We start from the raw sequence: 19,191 nt of genomic DNA, 5'->3' as shown, positions 1-19,191 counted from the left end.
TCGCTACACTGACTTAGGCAAGCCAAGGAGAGTCAACCACATTGTCCTTATGACGTCACAGGTCAGGATCACCGAATCAGGTGAATGCCTTTGGAGGTCAGACGTATTTTCGAGAAGCATCGCTATGAAATAAGGACTTTCAAAATTTTATCAAATGATGCATGTATATCAAACCAATTAGCAAAGGCGAAATATGTATAGTACATAACCTCTGGATATTTCTGAAAAAGAAAACAAATAAATGTTTATCCTTTTTACTAAAACACGTAACATGTATCGGAAGATTTCAAACATATCTGCAGATTTACAAAAATTATATAATAATACATAATTTATTACCAAACATACAATTAATATCATGTATCCTTATTTGTGTATGCATAAATGTATATAGATTCACACCTCATTTTTTCTTTGCATCTCAAATTTGCGGAATAAAAGAGCATAAATTCTTGATAATGTTATTTAATTCTATTGGTGTCAAAAGTGTATCCTCTTCAATAGTTATGCATTATGATGTTATTTTGATATTTTCTTCGATCTTCTTTGGTCATACGATATCTGAAACGCGAACTTTACGTAACTTAAGTAACACACATCAAAAACGTAATACAGTTTAAGGATAACTGCCCACAGAAGCATGTACATTTGGGCAAGTTCTACAGGTGGATATGATCTGGGCAGCTGTCGCTATGACAACACACACTGTGTCAAGCGGTTCCAGATTTCAAGATTTTAATATTCACTCATGACAATTATGTACATATGTGACAAGAGGTCAAAAGAAACAAAAATAATAATAACAATATTAAAAAATAAAGCGGTACTCTATTCAATTATGTAACAACGAGCTTATTTCACTGGTTATTATAATAACACAGACTATCGGTAACAATATTTGATGTCCATCTATTCTACTATTTTGTATCTTATCTGTAAAAATACATATATACTGTAACTGTATATAGAGATGCGTGCGCAAAAGAAATCACTACGTATTGACTTCATTGTAAAATTGATATGTATAATTCATTGCACTGTAAACTTCAGTCAATGAGAATAAAAATGTAATTGTCATTGGGTATATTGTTAACATCACAGAAGTATCAATTGGATTTTTTCGGCACGTCCATGGCGACATAATCGTCCGGAATATTGCGTTAATTTTATTCATAGAAGAACATTCCGTCCCTCAAAATGGAGTTCCGGATGAGGAATATAAAAAAACTTACACGCCAGACATCGTAGTCCATACCAGAATAACATACCGAATCATTTCTACAAGATATTTAACAAAATTGCATCGGCAAACATATGTGCGAAAATTCATTCTATAATATGAACATGTACCTATTATGTACGGTGTTCTATTATTACTTACCAAAAAACAACGTCTTACCGATATAACACTCATCATCAAAATTTTAATTGTATTGCTAAATGAACCAAAACCTGTATCTAAATTGAAAGCATAAATGTTTATCTGTACAGTCGTACAACCTCGATAATCTGGATAATGCGTATTACAATAACCGTTCTAAAGTTCGATCCTATCGAAAACCAATGTACTAAAACTGACTGCACATGTACATTTTGACAAAAGTCTACAGGTAAACGCCCTCGGCTAAGATCTGGGACAGCCGTCGCTATGAAAATGTGAAGCAGTAGAGGGTATATTTGCACGTGGCGAAATAGAATCCGTCCGTACTATTGCGATAATTTTATTAATGAAAACAAAATTCCGTATATGAAGAACGCCAGATACAGATCCTGCTGACGGCTTCTGGACAATATTCTATATAACTGTCCACAGAACTATCTTCCGACAAGGATTTATTCGTCCTTGCGATTCCGATGACCAGTTAGCCGACCGGACACAGGTAAATCTGTCTATCACAGCGGGAGGCTGAAGTACATTTAGCTTAAAATAAAGGCCATCTTTATTAGACAATGAGTATGAAACTCATATTGAGAAACCGATAAAGTTCCTTTTTCAAACATGAATTCCTGGTAAAATATTGGTATAGCTATATAGCTGTCCTTAGCTAAATTAGAGACCAAACACTATACGCACTCCAGACCGGGTTTATGAATACGTAAGTCATAACAAATTAGTTATTGACCACGGACAATTTTATTTAGACCTGGCTTTAGTTGTAGACAGGTAAGTTTAGTTAAGGTCGTCATTATTCGGACGGTCAAATATATTTAAGATTGAACATGGATAATCAGTGATGTTTTTCGAAAATGGTGTCAAAATTTAAATTAGTAGAGAAACTTTAAGGCGCGGGATAAAGGAATTATGAGTCCATTGAATTATGTGTCATACACATAGTTGTTCGTCTCGTCGAGATCTAGTAATAGAGTCTACACGTGGTCCTTCAATATTTGACTCGGACTCGGTCTCTTCATTTGGCCGTCTCTATAATATTAGACTGATTACTAGATCCCGTTGCTGAAAATTATACATTCACTATAAAATTAAATTAAAGAATCATCAATTGTTTGAGGAACCGGTTGTAAACATTCTTTGACCTCACGCTATCTTTTCTGAGGAACAGTGCCTGTACCGGGCCGGTGATTGACAGCTCAACTACGCAGTAGCCACTGTAGTGCAACTAGTACGGCAACGATGTTTTGATCCGTTTCCGGTATCGCTTCGGCGACATGAAGACCACGGTACTGTGCTTCGCATCACTAATTTGCTGGCGTTACGGATGATACCATGATTGATGGTATGTAGTGATTGCTGAAGAGTATGATAAGTTTCAACCAAACCAAAAAAATAAATTATTTTCTGTTTTCTTATATTTCAAAAAATGCATTTGAATATCACACATGACAGAAACCACAGCTAGAATTTTTGTTCAGTTTCGATTTGCAGTCTTATTTTGAGGTATAGATTTACTGTGATTCAATATTGGAAATCTTTAGACTTTCCCGTTTCCATTGGTATATAATTTGTTAACAATAATGTTAAAAATACTTATGAAATTCAACAATTTGTGTTCGATATCAGACTAATGTCGCAACGGTTTCGAATTTCAATAGTGTACGGTTGAGACACAAGTTAAAATCAAAAGTGAGTGTACGGTTTGGATTTCTTTCTTTCAGATAATGACATGAAAATGGACCAATTTGTGTATTATTATTAGAATTAAATCCATTAAACATAATATTTAACGTGTACGCGGTTAGACGACTTAGGAAAGCTTCAAGTAAAGTAAGTAATGCTATCTTAATTTTGTAGTAGACTAGAAATGGGTATACTAGTTTATCCCGTAATGCGCTTGATATACAATAACCTTGTTCATGTCATATTTTTGCATACATCGGCTATTGTAATTTAAAAAAAGCATATCAAATAACATGCACAGGGACTTACATATACTTATAAATACTTGGTGCGAATTAGCACACCATAATAGAAATATATATATCATATGACTGTGTTTTAACTTATATCCGCACCATGATCAACCAATATATGTCACACACTAATGCATGTCAAAATATGACAACGAATGCTTTATTACACTAGTGATACATGCAAAAACACTGGTACACGGGCAAAATCACCAGTCGTTCCAGTTATAAAGAAAAAAAGCTAAGTTTAATAATAAAACGCGTTCGTATACGTCTATATAGAGTAAGAATACTATTTGATAAACAGTTGATGATTTTTGGGGAAAAAATACTTGGTTCGATTTTTTCTGCTGTGTTGTGATCAGCAACCGATTAAACAATGACAGTATCTGACTACCGATAAACCAAATATACAAAGATATATATACTTCTTCAATTTTAAGAATATATTTTTGTACATTGATATTATTCAATGAATTCTCACATGGACTTAAACTCAGTGTTTTTGTGACCACTGAAGAAATAATTAGCACACCAAAATCTACATGTAATTGCCAATGTTAATATTGAGAATTATCATACATTGGGTTTCATAGCCATACATAGATACTGTACATGTGTACAGTGACAATATAAATATCGGCTATTAACGGGCACGAAATTCAATCTGACGTAATTTCAAAAACGATGAAGGGACATCAAGAATACAAGACGTTACGCCCACAAGAGTCTGATAATTAGATAAAGTTTGTATCAATGTACACCCAAAAAAGTGCCCATGGACCATTTTACACGATTTTAAAAGCAAAAAGTATCGTCCTTTCCAACGGCAGTAATCTGTTTCTGAAGACTTCCTAAAAACATGATTTTTGGCCGCTAAAGCGCAGGCGTGGTAGATTTTTCTTCGATTTTTTTTTGTGTTGGGGAGCTTTCCACCTTTCGCAATATATACGTACTTTGTAGAATGTGAGTTAACCGATTTTTATCTAGACCCCCTAAACGTGTAAAAATGGTCTATGGGCTCTTTGGTTGTTCCATATTGAAATGAGCTGTAGCTTATTCTCAGATCCTTGTGGTTACGTTAGGATTTGAGGACGGCGGGACAAGATGTCCGACTCTATTGCATATTTACTGCAAATTTTGATGTTAAAATTCTCCCAAAATAGTTTTTGTAGGTATTCGATAACAAGTTTCATAATTCAAAAGTGTTCAAAAGTAAAAACTCCTTAATCCCACATCAAAGGATTTGAGAGACCTATAGGCATTGTAATGATGGGCATAAAAACGGTAAATTACTAATAGTATATATGCATTGGTCAGTGTGACCGAGTGGACAGCGGCAAACTATTATTTTAAAGGTGAACTGGACAAATGTAATTAATGCCACAGCTAGGGATCTGATAATTATTTACAGTTTATATATTTAGGTACATTAATTATAATGTAATCGTGGACCCACAAGAGTACCCAAAGACCATTTTAGACGTTTTAGGGGTCTAAATGAAAAAAATCGGTAAACATCCTATTCTACATTGTACTATGTGTGTTTAATGTAGAATAGGATTTTTACTGATTTTTTTTTTTTCTAGGTCTCTAAAACGTCTAAAAAAGTCTATGGGCACTCTGGCGGGTCCATATTTATATAAACTGTAACTAATTCTCAGATCCATGTGCTTAATACGTTACGGTTGGATTCTATTACGCATGGAAATGCCATCATATAAATAATACCAAACCGTTGCAATCTCAAACTCCAAACCGTACACTTTTTCGCAATATCATCGATCAAAACCGTTGCGCAAAGACTGACTCAACGATGTAAACAATGCGTCAAACACTCTTTATTCTTCATCAAATATAGCAAAGCGCATATCAGATTGATACATATGAATCTAATAATTTGTTTCTCAGTCATATTTTGTGAATTTCTTGGATAATAGCAAGATTCAGATGAAATCTTGATTTTTTTTGCTAGAAACTCGCATCAAGCTGTATGTAAGTGTCACAATTGTATGATAAATAGGAGTACTTTGCGTGAAATTACGATCTTAATACAAGGTAGGATATCTAATTAACACTTGAGCTGAATATCGGTCTGTAACACCATGTGCAATGTATTTAAACTCTACAAGTTGGAACCTACCTGCTAGGTACTCGTATATCGAAGCGATACCGGAAACGGATCAAAACATCGTTGCCGTACTAGTTGCACTACAGTGGTAGCACACGAGGTGTGATGCCCCCCGTGGCTAGGTAGGACTGACCCGGGGTCCCCGCTATGCGCAAGTTTGATTGACACTAAACTCTGAATTTAAAAGAACACGCTGAATATAATCGGACACGCTGAGTTTTCGGTCTTCACTCTGAATATAACCGAACATGCTGAGTTTAATATGACACGCTGAATTTAATCGGACATGCTGAGTTTTCGGTCTTCACTCTGAATATAACCGAACATGCTGAGTTTAATATGACACGCTGAATTTAATCGGACATGCTGAGTTTTCGGTCTTCACTCTGAATATAACCGAACATGCTGAGTTTACTCTGACACGCTGAATATAATCGGACACGCTGAGTTTTCGGTCTTCACTCTGAATATAACCGAACATGCTGAGTTTAATCTGACACGCTGAATATAATCGGACATGCTGAGTTTTCGGTCTTCACTCTGAATATAACCGAACATGCTGAGTTTACTCTGACACGCTGAATATAATCGGACACGCTGAGTTTTCGGTCTTCACTCTGAATATAACCGAACATGCTGAGTTTAATCTGACACGCTGAATATAATCGGACATGCTGAGTTTTCAGTCTTCACTCTGAATATAACCGAACATGCTGAGTTTAATATGACACACTGAATTTAATCGGACATGCTGAGTTTTCGGTCTTCACTCTGAATATAACCGAACATGCTGAGTTTAATCTGACACGCTGAATATAATCGGACATGCTGAGTTTTCGGTCTTCACTCTGAATATAACCGAACATGCAGAGTTTAATATGACACGCTGAGTTTAATAGTACACTCTTGAGTTTTCGGTCTTCACTCTGAATATAATGTAACACGCTGAGTTTTCGGTTACAATTCTGAATATAACCTGACCACACTGAATATAATCGTGACACGCTGAAAAACTCAGAGTTGTTGCTTAAAACTACCCAAAAACGAGGAAATTCAGAGTTTTATATTCACCAGTGATAGTGTTCGTTTACAACCGTTAACTTCCGAAGACTGCCGACGAGATGTTGCGATTGTATCCCATTGTTCTATGACGTCATCAATAACGTTACCATGGAGCGTCACAATATCTTTCTCGGCAATTCTAAGTTATGTGGCTTATATATATATCACTAGTATACCATGCAGTTATTTCTACTGTCCAGTGTCTGGTCAAGCCTGCAGTCGAGCGCACAGACCGTGACCGCGTAACGGTAAATGGTGTGCCTTTCACTCAATATACTAAATGCGCTGACACGCGTCAGAATGTGTACTGACAATGTGTACACGAGTTTCTCGTTATGGCCTATGACACTTGAAGTCAGGGGTATAAATACCCGACGACAATCTACTGTCATCACTTAATCTTGAGACAATCATGAAGACGAAAGCAAGAAACTCCCGACTCGATCAACGATTCACTCTGCTGAATAGCGAACGTCGATTCCGAAGAGCCTGTGAACAGATCGTACAACTGAATTACAAGCTAGACGAGTTGCAGTCCCGTTACCTCGGTGCCAAGAGAGACGGTCTGAGAACCTTTCGCTACAGCTACAGACTTAGAATGTCGGTTGTAGAAGGCCTGCGTAACATGTACTACGACTATGCCCACCAAAAAGCTGAAGACATATCCGGATTACGAAGAGACCTGTATGGCGAAATTGTAGACGTTGTTTCCGGATCCGAAGACGATGATGAAGAGTGACCAAGAATCGAAGCAGTCTTGAATCCTATAGCAACGGCTCTTTTCAGAGCCAAACACTTTTCTCGAAAAGTGCCCATTAACCTCGAAAATACGCAAAATAGTTGTGTTTTGTTGTTATTTATTTCTATCTATCGAAAACAAATAGTTGTATATATCTAAATATAAGCCGGGGTAGCTCGGTGATTTAGTCGCTAAGTAATAAGTACATGTATCTTATACGAGAATATGAGTTCGAATATTGCTAAAATGTTTTTCTCTTCAATTTATCAACGTCTTAAGATAATTTCAATAGTACAAAATAATACATATCAATTAAATTTCTGATTATTTCCTTAATCATAGCTACAAATGCGTGTAGACCCATGTTTATTCCTTGTGATCAAATGTATATTGGTAAATGTATAATGAACATGATAACACGAGTTACGTCCCTTGAATCAAGCTGGTATACATGTATAATTACTCGACAACAAAATCACTCGTATAATATGCTTAAATATACCACATACAGAGGTATAACTAAAGACGCGTCTTCACCTTTTTGTGCGTAAATACTCCTTTGTTTATGACAATGAAATAGCTTTTTGTGCGTAAATACTCCTTTGTTTATGACAATGAAATAGCCCCCCCCCCCCCCAACCCACCCCCGTTGTCACGATTCCGTTGATATAAATTAGATTTGATACATACACGTATAAGAGGCGCCCGACCAGTATGAAATACTGCTTTTCGATACATGCGACGGTATGTTGTAAATCGAACCGTCTCGCCCGGCGTACATTTTCATAATTAGCCGCGTGTAATTAACGGAAGTTCACTGCCTATAGTGTTCGTTTACAACCGTTAACTTCCGAAGACTGCCGACGAGATGTTGCGATTGTATCCCATTGTTCTATGACGTCATCAATAACGTTACCATGGAGCGTCACAATATCTTTCTCGGCAATTCTAAGTTATGTGGCTTATATATATATCACTAGTATACCATGCAGTTATTTCTACTGTCCAGTGTCTGGTCAAGCCTGCAGTCGAGCGCACAGACCGTGACCGCGTAACGGTAAATGGTGTGCCTTTCACTCAATATACTAAATGCGCTGACACGCGTCAGAATGTGTACTGACAATGTGTACACGAGTTTCTCGTTATGGCCTATGACACTTGAAGTCAGGGGTATAAATACCCGACGACAATCTACTGTCATCACTTAATCTTGAGACAATCATGAAGACGAAAGCAAGAAACTCCCGACTCGATCAACGATTCACTCTGCTGAATAGCGAACGTCGATTCCGAAGAGCCTGTGAACAGATCGTACAACTGAATTACAAGCTAGACGAGTTGCAGTCCCGTTACCTCGGTGCCAAGAGAGACGGTCTGAGAACCTTTCGCTACAGCTACAGACTTAGAATGTCGGTTGTAGAAGGCCTGCGTAACATGTACTACGACTATGCCCACCAAAAAGCTGAAGACATATCCGGATTACGAAGAGACCTGTATGGCGAAATTGTAGACGTTGTTTCCGGATCCGAAGACGATGATGAAGAGTGACCAAGAATCGAAGCAGTCTTGAATCCTATAGCAACGGCTCTTTTCAGAGCCAAACACTTTTCTCGAAAAGTGCCCATTAACCTCGAAAATACGCAAAATAGTTGTGTTTTGTTGTTATTTATTTCTATCTATCGAAAACAAATAGTTGTATATCTAAATATAAGCCGGGGTAGCTCGGTGATTTAGTCGCTAAGTAATAAGTACATGTATCTTATACGAGAATATGAGTTCGAATATTGCTAAAATGTTTTTCTCTTCAATTTATCAACGTCTTAAGATAATTTCAATAGTACAAAATAATACATATCAATTAAATTTCTGATTATTTCCTTAATCATAGCTACAAATGCGTGTAGACCCATGTTTATTCCTTGTGATCAAATGTATATTGGTAAATGTATAATGAACATGATAACACGAGTTACGTCCCTTGAATCAAGCTGGTATACATGTATAATTACTCGACAACAAAATCACTCGTATAATATGCTTAAATATACCACATACATAAATTATTAATGTATATATATATGTGTGTGTATGTGTGTTATAATGGCAGAAATAAGTTTTTACTGCACGTGTCAACCTCCCTGAGCTGAATCTGTACTGACATTTTCTTACTGATCGTTCGTTTTTGTCCATTTACTAGGTAATTACAGATAATACAGAAATACGGTATATTGTTTTTAAATCTATTATTTGATTTTCGATTTTCAGTTAGACACTCGTAAATTCGGCATCCTATACAGTAGCAGCCAACAAAATGATACTTTAATTATAAGAAACTGAAAGATGAATACATTTGTAATTATTTGTGAATTTCGCTCTGGTGTACAGAGGAATTACATATTTTGTATTACCTTGATAAATACAAAGGGATTAGGCACAAGATATTACAACTTATGACGTCTTATCCAATCATCGTAAAATATTTACATATTATGACATAGAAACGTGCTGTGAACAAATGAATATACCGAGTTAAATTCACAAAATGTATAGTGTATTGAACAAAATATTTACCGGTATGCATGGTTCTAAATACATGTACTGAATATGCATATTATTATAACTATAAGTGAATTGTATTTCTTAATTTCAAATATTAACTGTACATTTATAAGCGATGTTGACAAAATGTGTTCCATTGTAATACAAGCACACTCGGGTCTTGTTTCTGTATTAACATGTATGTCATAAAAGTTGTGCACATTACAGAGAATTTCAAAAGATTATAAGTTATTAATCTTGCTTAACGATTGTTTACGATCGATATGGGTTTCCCCGCTTTGTCACTGGATTGAGTGCACTAAATATTGCTATCGTAATGTCTCGGAGTAAAAGAAAATCTGAAAATATTTTTGCATTGTATCTTATTTTATATTGGCGTAATGTTACCGAAAATATCGAACATCGTCCCAACGACCACTAATAAGCACTAAATTAACCCTTTTCAATTCTCCTATTTAATTCAATTTATTCCGTGGACCTTACGGTCCATAAGTGCAAATTACAACATTTCAAATATACTTTATATTACAAAAGAGATGATTTCACACCCACATTCGCCAGTGAGAAGATATTCTTTGGCTATTACAAACTCGATTGAAACACAGTATCTACTAAGTTAAAGTACATGTATTTGTACTAGTGTACATAATCTAAGGGTAGAATGCTTTACAATTCTATGTAACTATTGAAAACCTTTTAGATTAATTTTGTAAATTACGAAATAAAATAAATTATCATTTAGATTTGTGACCAATAATTACCCTCCTAAATTCTCACGAAATCAATTGACATCTAAGTGTTTATTCATAATAGCGATAAAAAAGATAGCTTGACACTGGCCATTAATAAGTTTCAATTACCACAAATTCCTTTTATGTAATCGGTGCGTTAATGACGTGCCAGTGACGGGACATGTTGTTTTAGTAATTTAGGTAACTCCTTTCGCTGAATACTCTAATTATGGTGCTAGATGTGAACAACAAGAACTTAATCGGTTTCTCAATACTCATTGTGTAATGAAGATGACCTTTATTTTAAGATAAATGTGTGCAACCCTCATCCGCAGACTACACTCTTCAGCCTCCCGCTGTGATAGACAGATTTACCTGTGTCCGGCCGGCTAACTGGTCATCGGAAGCAAGGACGTATGTCGCCACATGCCGAAAAATATCCAAATATAACCACTGCAGCTTGACACGTATGTGTTGTCATAGCGACGGCTGCCCCAGATCATAGCCACGGGCCAATCGGATCCCCTCGGAGAAATTTCCGGTAATCTTCGGAAATATAACACCTCGGGAGTGTGTGCCGAAGCCGCCATGCCGTGAATCACGACATAGTTCGAAACCCTCGGACTTTATCTATCTATAGGTTCCGAATAGAGAAATATGGCTGCCAATGTTTACAGTGGCGAAAGCACAGCTCAGTAAGTTTGATAAGGAAATGCAAACTGAAACAAGAGCGAAATTCCTGTCAGTTTCTTTAATGATCAGTTGCCAGCATGCTGAGATAGAAAATCTACCAGAGCAGGATTGGTGCGATACTCGTTATTGTTAGATTTCAAGTTATTTTGAATACACTGTCATTCATTTGTATTTTCCTGAGTTAGGCCTAGTATTCGTTGTAAAGTTAGGAGACTATGCAGCCGCCGTCACTGTTATTCATATCACGGAAAGATGTCTGTGTGAAATTGATATAATACGCGTATGTGATTAATTATTCATCGATTTGAAATTGCAGACATTAAAGTGACCATACAAACGTTTCTTTATGTTTTATAGTTTTGTCATGTCACCTGTAAAATACATTTGTATCTCCTTGGCTACAGATAATTGCAGAGTGAGACTGAACTCCAATCAGTCAATATTTTTATGTATAGACATAGAACACAGAGGAAACATAGGGTCTATATACATGTAGATGGATACCAAATTTATTAGGATACTATGGATAATTATGGATATAAGCTTACTAGTTTAATGTAGTAATGTTCAACTTCAACAGCTATAACTATGAGATAGTCCAGAGGTGGATATAATGTCAGCTATAGTAAACCCTCGAGTAGCTATCAGCATGAAGAGACATTGGAAAATACTGTTTTAGCTCCCGCATTGTATCTCCATGGAATAATCTACCACCCGAAGTCGTTAACTCACCAAATATCAAAAGTTTTGAGGCACGTCTCGACAGTTACTGGAAAAATGAATGAAAATATACTGTATGACTATCGGGGCCCCCCCCCCCCCCCCCCCCCACCGGGAAAGATGCTAAAGAAGGAGCTAATTATAGAGGCCATAGCCTGTGTTCAGAAATCATCCTAAGGTATGAATGCACTACATGAAAAGGATCCTTTGCAGACCACCATCAATTCTTTTAATCAAATAACTCTTATTGCCAGGTATTATGGCATATTTATACCCATTTAATACGGATATCTTTATTTTAATTACAGATATCTTCAATTGATTTTGAATAAATATGTCTTTGAATTTAGAAATGTAACAATTCTATATTTTACAGATATCTGTAATATATTACAGATATTTATATAATACTATACTTATAGCAATATATAGATATCTGTATTTTATATGAAGATATTTAAGAGTATATATTGTTAATTCAGATATCTGAATTTGTGAACTGAAGAAATAAAGATAAATGGGTTTAAAATCAGAAAATGGATTGAATTCTTCTGCCCATTCATATATGAATATGAATCTATTTGTGGACATGCAAGTACCCTTTCCAAACTTGTTTTATTTCCTATTACTGGAAGATGCCACTTAAAAATATATTCATTTAAGGATGTATATTTGACCACATGTTGTGGTTGATCATAACTTATAACTATGGCTTAAATTATACCTTACAGTTACAGGTTTCATTTAAATCATAACACCCAGTCACATTCCCAGCTCCTCCATATCTATTTAGTGTTCCATAAACAATTAATTTACAACGCTCCACATGTGGTTACATGTATGTTATAAGTTTAGGCCTTAAAGTCCAAATAACAATAACTAGTGTATGTACAGTAAAACATTTCATAACAAACACTCTTACAATTAAGTTCAATAACACAGTAATTTTCAGTCCCTGTCAATATTCCTATACAATATCTGTAATATGTTTACATATAATGGGTTTGGGTTTCATTTGTTTAACCTCCTATTAACAGTCGGGGTCATGTTAGGACGTGCGAGGTTTGTTGGTGGAGAAAAGCAGGAGTACCCGGAGAAAAGCCTCTGACCAGCGGCCTGTACCTGGCATTGCCTGAATTCGAACTCGTGACCCAGTAGTGGAGGGGCTTGTGGTGTTAAGTGAGAGACATCTTAACCACTCGGCCACCGCCGTGTGCATATAACAAACTACTGAAAGTATATTTGTATAACAAGGTTGTTTTGTTGTTCTCCAGAGGTTAATTATAAGCATGTTTTTTCTGTATTTTTCAGTATTCAAAGGTATATATAAATAAGCGAACACTGACGACTGATATGTATCAATTAGACTCCCCAAACTTAATATTTCAAAACCTCATAAGATGATTAGACATGATTTTGGACTTAAAAGACCCTACCTATAGAAGTTTCCCTCACATCTGGTAGAGGACACTCTTCTCAGACTCTCCAAGGATCTTTAGGTTATATTTGATTGGCCTAGGACTTATAATACAGTATTATTTTTCCAACTTTAACGCATATACTACCAAAGAACCAATATATCACACAAACAATATAGGTTGAATATTAAAAAGTAATAAAATCATAAAACCCCTTTGGGCCGAGACAGGATAACAAACCAAGGAGTAAAATTCAAACAAACAAAAAGTATAAAAATCTTATCCCGAGGGTCGAGATCTCCCGTCTCACCAAAAGAGAGTGAACGATTCTTTTTCTCTTACCCTATGTGAGCATTTGCAAAGATCTTTACTGCCTATTGTATTGTACCTTGGTGAGATTACCTTGTACCATGTTTAGTTGGAGGAAGCTGAATTATACAGAGAAAATCAATAAACCAATGATCAGTACTTTGGTAGCTTGCCTATTAGGGTTCAAACTTGAAACCAAGAGGTGAAGGAGTAGTGGTACTGTTGGAACACCTTGACCACTCTGCCTCAAAATGTTTAAATGTAAAAGTAATCTATTTACTAGAGGACACATCTGATGTACTGTGTTTTTGTGTGCATTTGATAACTATAGTCAAACTTATCTATAATATAGATCTTTCCACTTTATACACAGACTAAATTGTGTTATAAACATCCATTTTAGACACTTAAAAGTCGTTTAAAAAATTATAAGCAGGTGGTCTTTATACAGAGATGGTGCTAAGGCAGAATTTACAATAATCAACATCTATATCTCAAATATCAAAACATCTATATATCAAATATTGAAAGAAATGCTGATGCTAAACTGTTTTATTGTTTCAAATTATATTAGAATGATTTCCATGTACAGAATGTACATACCGGTACACATGTTAGCTACAATTTGTACTCCATTCTCTGGTGAGGATTTCATTATACCTGGGTTCCAATGTATCTTGATGCAAGAAAAGTAGGAAGTCATTAGGAATAAAAGAACTACATATATTTTGATTTTAATAATGAATTCTGACTCCACATCATTGGTTAGGATGTTTTTGGTGAGTGTGAAAAAGAAAACAGATACTTTGTTTGCCTGGTGTGGTTTGATTAGCATGTTTAATAGCTAGGATCGAAGAAATCTGGAGTACCTAGAGAAAAACAAAAACCCCAGCATTAATACAGGAAAACTGCCACAAATGGGATTCAAACTCTGTGACCTTCAGTGTCTTGTTGTATTTTGTCATATCTTAACCATGCACCCAGTCACATGCACTGCATGCAGCTCCAATAGAATGTCTTGTAGTTTGTTGTTTTTTTTCTCTAAAGAATAAACAGGAGTACCTGGTAATAAGTATTTAAATCACATAATACCACAGCTATTTATTACTAAATACATAATTTTTAATGTCTGTTTTACATGTATACCAGTACTTGGCTTGAAGGGAAACTATACATACTGAACATATCAAATGAAAACACTTGGACAAGAAAATTTAACATTTTTGATTTTCCATATACATATGTATTATTAAGTAGGTTGTACCCTGTATGCTAAATTACCTTAAAAGAAATAAGAATCTTTGATTTTAATACTTTTTCTCTTTATTTACTTATCAATTTGGCGATTGATGTTCTATTGAATAGTGAAATCTGAAAGTCACTTAGGTTACTAAAAAGTCTGATGAACTGGTATATGTTTTAGTGACAGTTATTTTACAATATCCAAGAATGGTAGGGCCACTTTTTCGAACTGGACACACATAGGTGTATTAAAAGGTTGTTGCGATGACAAGGGAATCCAGATAGCCTTAAACTTGTGTCTTTTCCATTTATCTTATGCTATGTGCTGTCACATCCAAAACAAACTTTCAAACTTGGCATTCAGTGGTGTCTTTTGATAACTTTTCCTGGAAAGAGAAAATCAAATACTGGTAAACCATTGATCAGTAAAAGCATAAATATTTCAAGCTGTACACTTTACTGTATATTGCACTTTACACTTCTTCGTCACAAACAATCGTCATGCTTTTTTTTTCATATTAAGTAGTATGTATTTTTGTAATATTAATGGAAGAAAATATTTACAAAATAGACAAACTTGGGCAAAACTATAGCTGTTCTTGATCAAGCAAGTGATCTTATTATGACAATTCAAAATAATTTTGACTTAGTCATAAAAAACCTAAACCAGACATTTTAATCACTTAACTTTCCTCAGAGGCTCAGATCATATCAAATGCTTGTTAAGAAAATAATATGCAATGGAAAAAAAATGAAGATTTGCTGACACCTTTTCAAGAGACAATATATACATGCACATCTATATAGGCATTCATGTACATTCAGAATCTCCTCCATTATGCGGTATTCATAAGGTAATGTCTCCTCTTAGTTTTGATGACTGCATATATACATGGTGCATCTTTGACATCCCATATTTTGAAGTGATAAGTAATGGCCTTTCCATATGTCAATCTTTATAGGCCTGCAAAACACAAATACCATCAACATTATTTGAAACATAATTGTGCCTATAGGTAAGTTTACATTTTGTGATGATCCTGATATCAAAACCGTATTGGACTTGAAGATTGAATAAAAAATAATGTGAACTTATAATAAATGTTCCATACATGCACGCAATAATACATACAATGCAGTATATATATATACATGTATATATTTTTGGCAGAATGTCAAACCCCTGTGCATATACATGTATGTTTTGTTCAGGTATTGTGTTGCATGTATCTTACTCTTAGGAATACATTACGCAGTATTATAAATGTAATTGAATAAAATGAAGATATTCACATACAATATTATATAACAATATATACTGTACAGCATAATTGTATCTCTGTCATTCGCTTATAATTCATTTGCATAATATATTTATCAAAACAAGAAGATATTCTTATCTTGTGCATTAATGCAATACAGATATACCATGGATTTAACATTTACATAATCATTTTGAAGTGGTAGTTCTACTGGTACTTTCTGTGTGCCATACTGTTATTCCTCTGTTAAGTGCATATGGATCACCGGATCACCAAAGGAATATACGATCTCATTTCTATGCCGTCTTTGTGATTGTGAAATTAATTCTTTCCTTCTGAAAAAAAATCAAACATCAACATGCAATATCAATTAATATGTCTTTTCAATCATTTACATTGATGCATAGATAAATTACAAGCACTATTAACTAATAATAGTATAAACATATCAGTATAGAGTGTACACGAACTGCATATTTAAAACAGAACTCTTAACAAAATAATTATACTTCATTCTTCAGGTTTTAAATTTATTCAAACAAGAACCGCATATATTCACCTGTTTCGCGTGGTCTTCGGAAATACATGTCCCATCTCTAGCTTATCACAAACGCCTTCAGATTTGTATTTCTGGTTCCAGACGCTTTGTTGTGCTAGAACACATCAAACAAAAACGTACTGCGTTACTTCGTGTTGATTTCATGCCATTTCATGGGCGCAGCCATTTTGGAATATGACGTACACACCACGTGAACATACCACGTGCCCCTCCATGCATGCACTCGAGGTGATATATTTCCGAAGGTTCACGGAAATTACTCCGAGATGTCGCGATTGAGCCACGGGCGTTTACCTGTAGACTTTTTTTCAAAATGTAGCGTGTGCAGTCAGTTATGGTACATTGGTTTTCGATAGAAGATCAAACTTAAGTACGGTTATTGTACATGTGGTATTATCCAGATTATCGGAGCTCCACTGCTACATTAAACTCAGATGTACGAATGTACAGATAAACATTTATGATTTCAATTTAGATACAACTTTTCGTTCACAATTAAAGATTGTGATGATGAGTTCTATGTATATACATCCTTGAAATAATTTTATATCGGTTAGACGATGTATTCTGGTAAGTAGTAATACACCGTACATAATAGCTAGGACATGATCATATTATAAAAAATATACATTAAATAGTAATTAAATTATTTATGTCTCAAGGATTTACAAGATGATGTCTCTGTATAGAAAAAAAAATCACACTTTGATTTGCTGATGCAATTTTGTAAAAATTTTTGTTTCGATTTGTAATTCTGGTGTGGACTACGGTGAGTGATTATCTCTACTTATTTAAATGATCTAGTTTAAATTGTTAGAATAGCACATTTTGGTGTTCAACAACAATATGTATGGTAAAGGTATTTTTAATCATCCATCATGTCATGCTTAATATTCCAGGTTCAATAATTTCACTTCTTGTTACACTTAAAATTGTATCCAAGTGTAAAAACTCTTGACATCTTGGATGTCCTTGACATGTATGAAACTTATATTTAGAAACCGATTTTATTTTAAGTTCTTATTGTAAACATCAATCCTTGTAAACATGAATTCTTGGAAGTATATTGGTATAGCTATAAAGCGGTCGTAAGCTACATTAGAGACGATACACTATACATACACAAGACCGTTCTATTAGTTATCGACCTCAAACTATTTTCTTTAGACCTGGCTATAATTTAAGACATGTGCACGATGAAATAGACTATACTAGCTAGTGATGGCAAGTTTAGATAAGGTCGTCGTAATTCGGCCGTCGAATAAATTTAAGACATAGATAATAAGTGATATCGTACAGGTGCACGATGAAATAGACTATACTAGCTAGTGATGGCAAGTTTAGATAAGGTCGTCGTAATTCGGCCGTCGAATAAATTTAAGACATAGATAATAAGTGATATCGTACAGGTGCACGATGAAATAGACTATACTAGCTAGTGATGGCAAGTTTAGATAAGGTCGTCGTAATTCGGCCGTCGAATAAATTTAAGACATAGATAATAAGTGATATCGTACAGGTGCACGATGAAATAGACTATACTAGCTAGTGATGGCAAGTTTAGATAAGGTCGTCGTAATTCGGCCGTCGAATAAATTTAAGACATAGATAATAAGTGATATTTTTTTTTTAGAAAATGGTGTCAAAATTCAAACTAGTAGAGAAACTTTAAAACACAAAATAAGGACATGTCAGTGAACTCCTTTGAACCTTCAATATTTGACCCAAGGCCGTCTCTATGATATTTGACTGATGTCACCAACATTAGTCCCGGTCGCTGAAAATTTGGCCACCACTATAAAATTAGACTGAGGTCATCAAAATTCGACCCGGTCGTTAAAATTAGATAATTGCTGTAATATTAGACTGAGCCATCACAATTTGACCCAGTCGCTAAAAATTAGACTCGTCACTGAAAATTAGATCACCGCTGCAATATTCGACTCGGTCACCAAATTAGACACGAAGTCTTAAATAAGACGGTCTCTATATAGACTGATGTCATCAAAAAATAGGGGGTTTGGGAATTAGTACACGAACTATGGCATGTATTTCTAGACAATTTTGTTCAGAATTATTAGATCAATTTTCCATAAATATAAGACCAAATCGAAGAAAAAAAATAGTACTTTGTATTGTGTTTAAGTGTATATGCTCACACAAACACTGCGTAATTTGTGAGGTACATATATGGTATCTATACGATACGTATATGGTAAATATAGTTATGTATCAATCAAAATCAATACTATGAAATATTCCTTTTTATACGGAATGCTTAAGCAGCACCCATACAAAAGGACGGAAAGATTCATTTTAAAATAATAACTTATAAAATTGAGAAGCGCATTCGTAAAGTAAAAAGTTTTTAATTCACGATTTCTTCTTTATTTCCCGATC

General features: G+C 34.9%; 1 long non-coding RNA gene across 2 annotated transcripts; it reads right to left on the bottom strand.

Annotated features, from left to right (window-relative positions):
* Positions 1-14,546: 14,546 nt before the first annotated feature.
* On the bottom strand, positions 14,547-16,967 carry LOC138312516 (uncharacterized). Of its 2 annotated transcripts, none has more exons than XR_011206974.1 (4): positions 16,792-16,967; positions 16,417-16,564; positions 15,740-15,934; positions 14,547-15,356 (listed from the first exon to the last, which is right to left on the bottom strand). It is a non-coding gene; the product is annotated as an uncharacterized lncRNA (long non-coding RNA). The 2 variants fall into 2 exon arrangements; XR_011206973.1 differs by having other exon boundaries at positions 16,417-16,567; positions 16,792-16,966.
* Positions 16,968-19,191: the final 2,224 nt, after the last annotated feature.

Source organism: Argopecten irradians, unplaced genomic scaffold (genome assembly GCF_041381155.1).
Source record: "Argopecten irradians isolate NY unplaced genomic scaffold, Ai_NY scaffold_0351, whole genome shotgun sequence".
In the NCBI taxonomy this organism is placed as follows: domain Eukaryota; kingdom Metazoa; phylum Mollusca; class Bivalvia; order Pectinida; family Pectinidae; genus Argopecten; species Argopecten irradians.
This window is presented reverse-complemented; position numbering and strand designations above follow the sequence as displayed.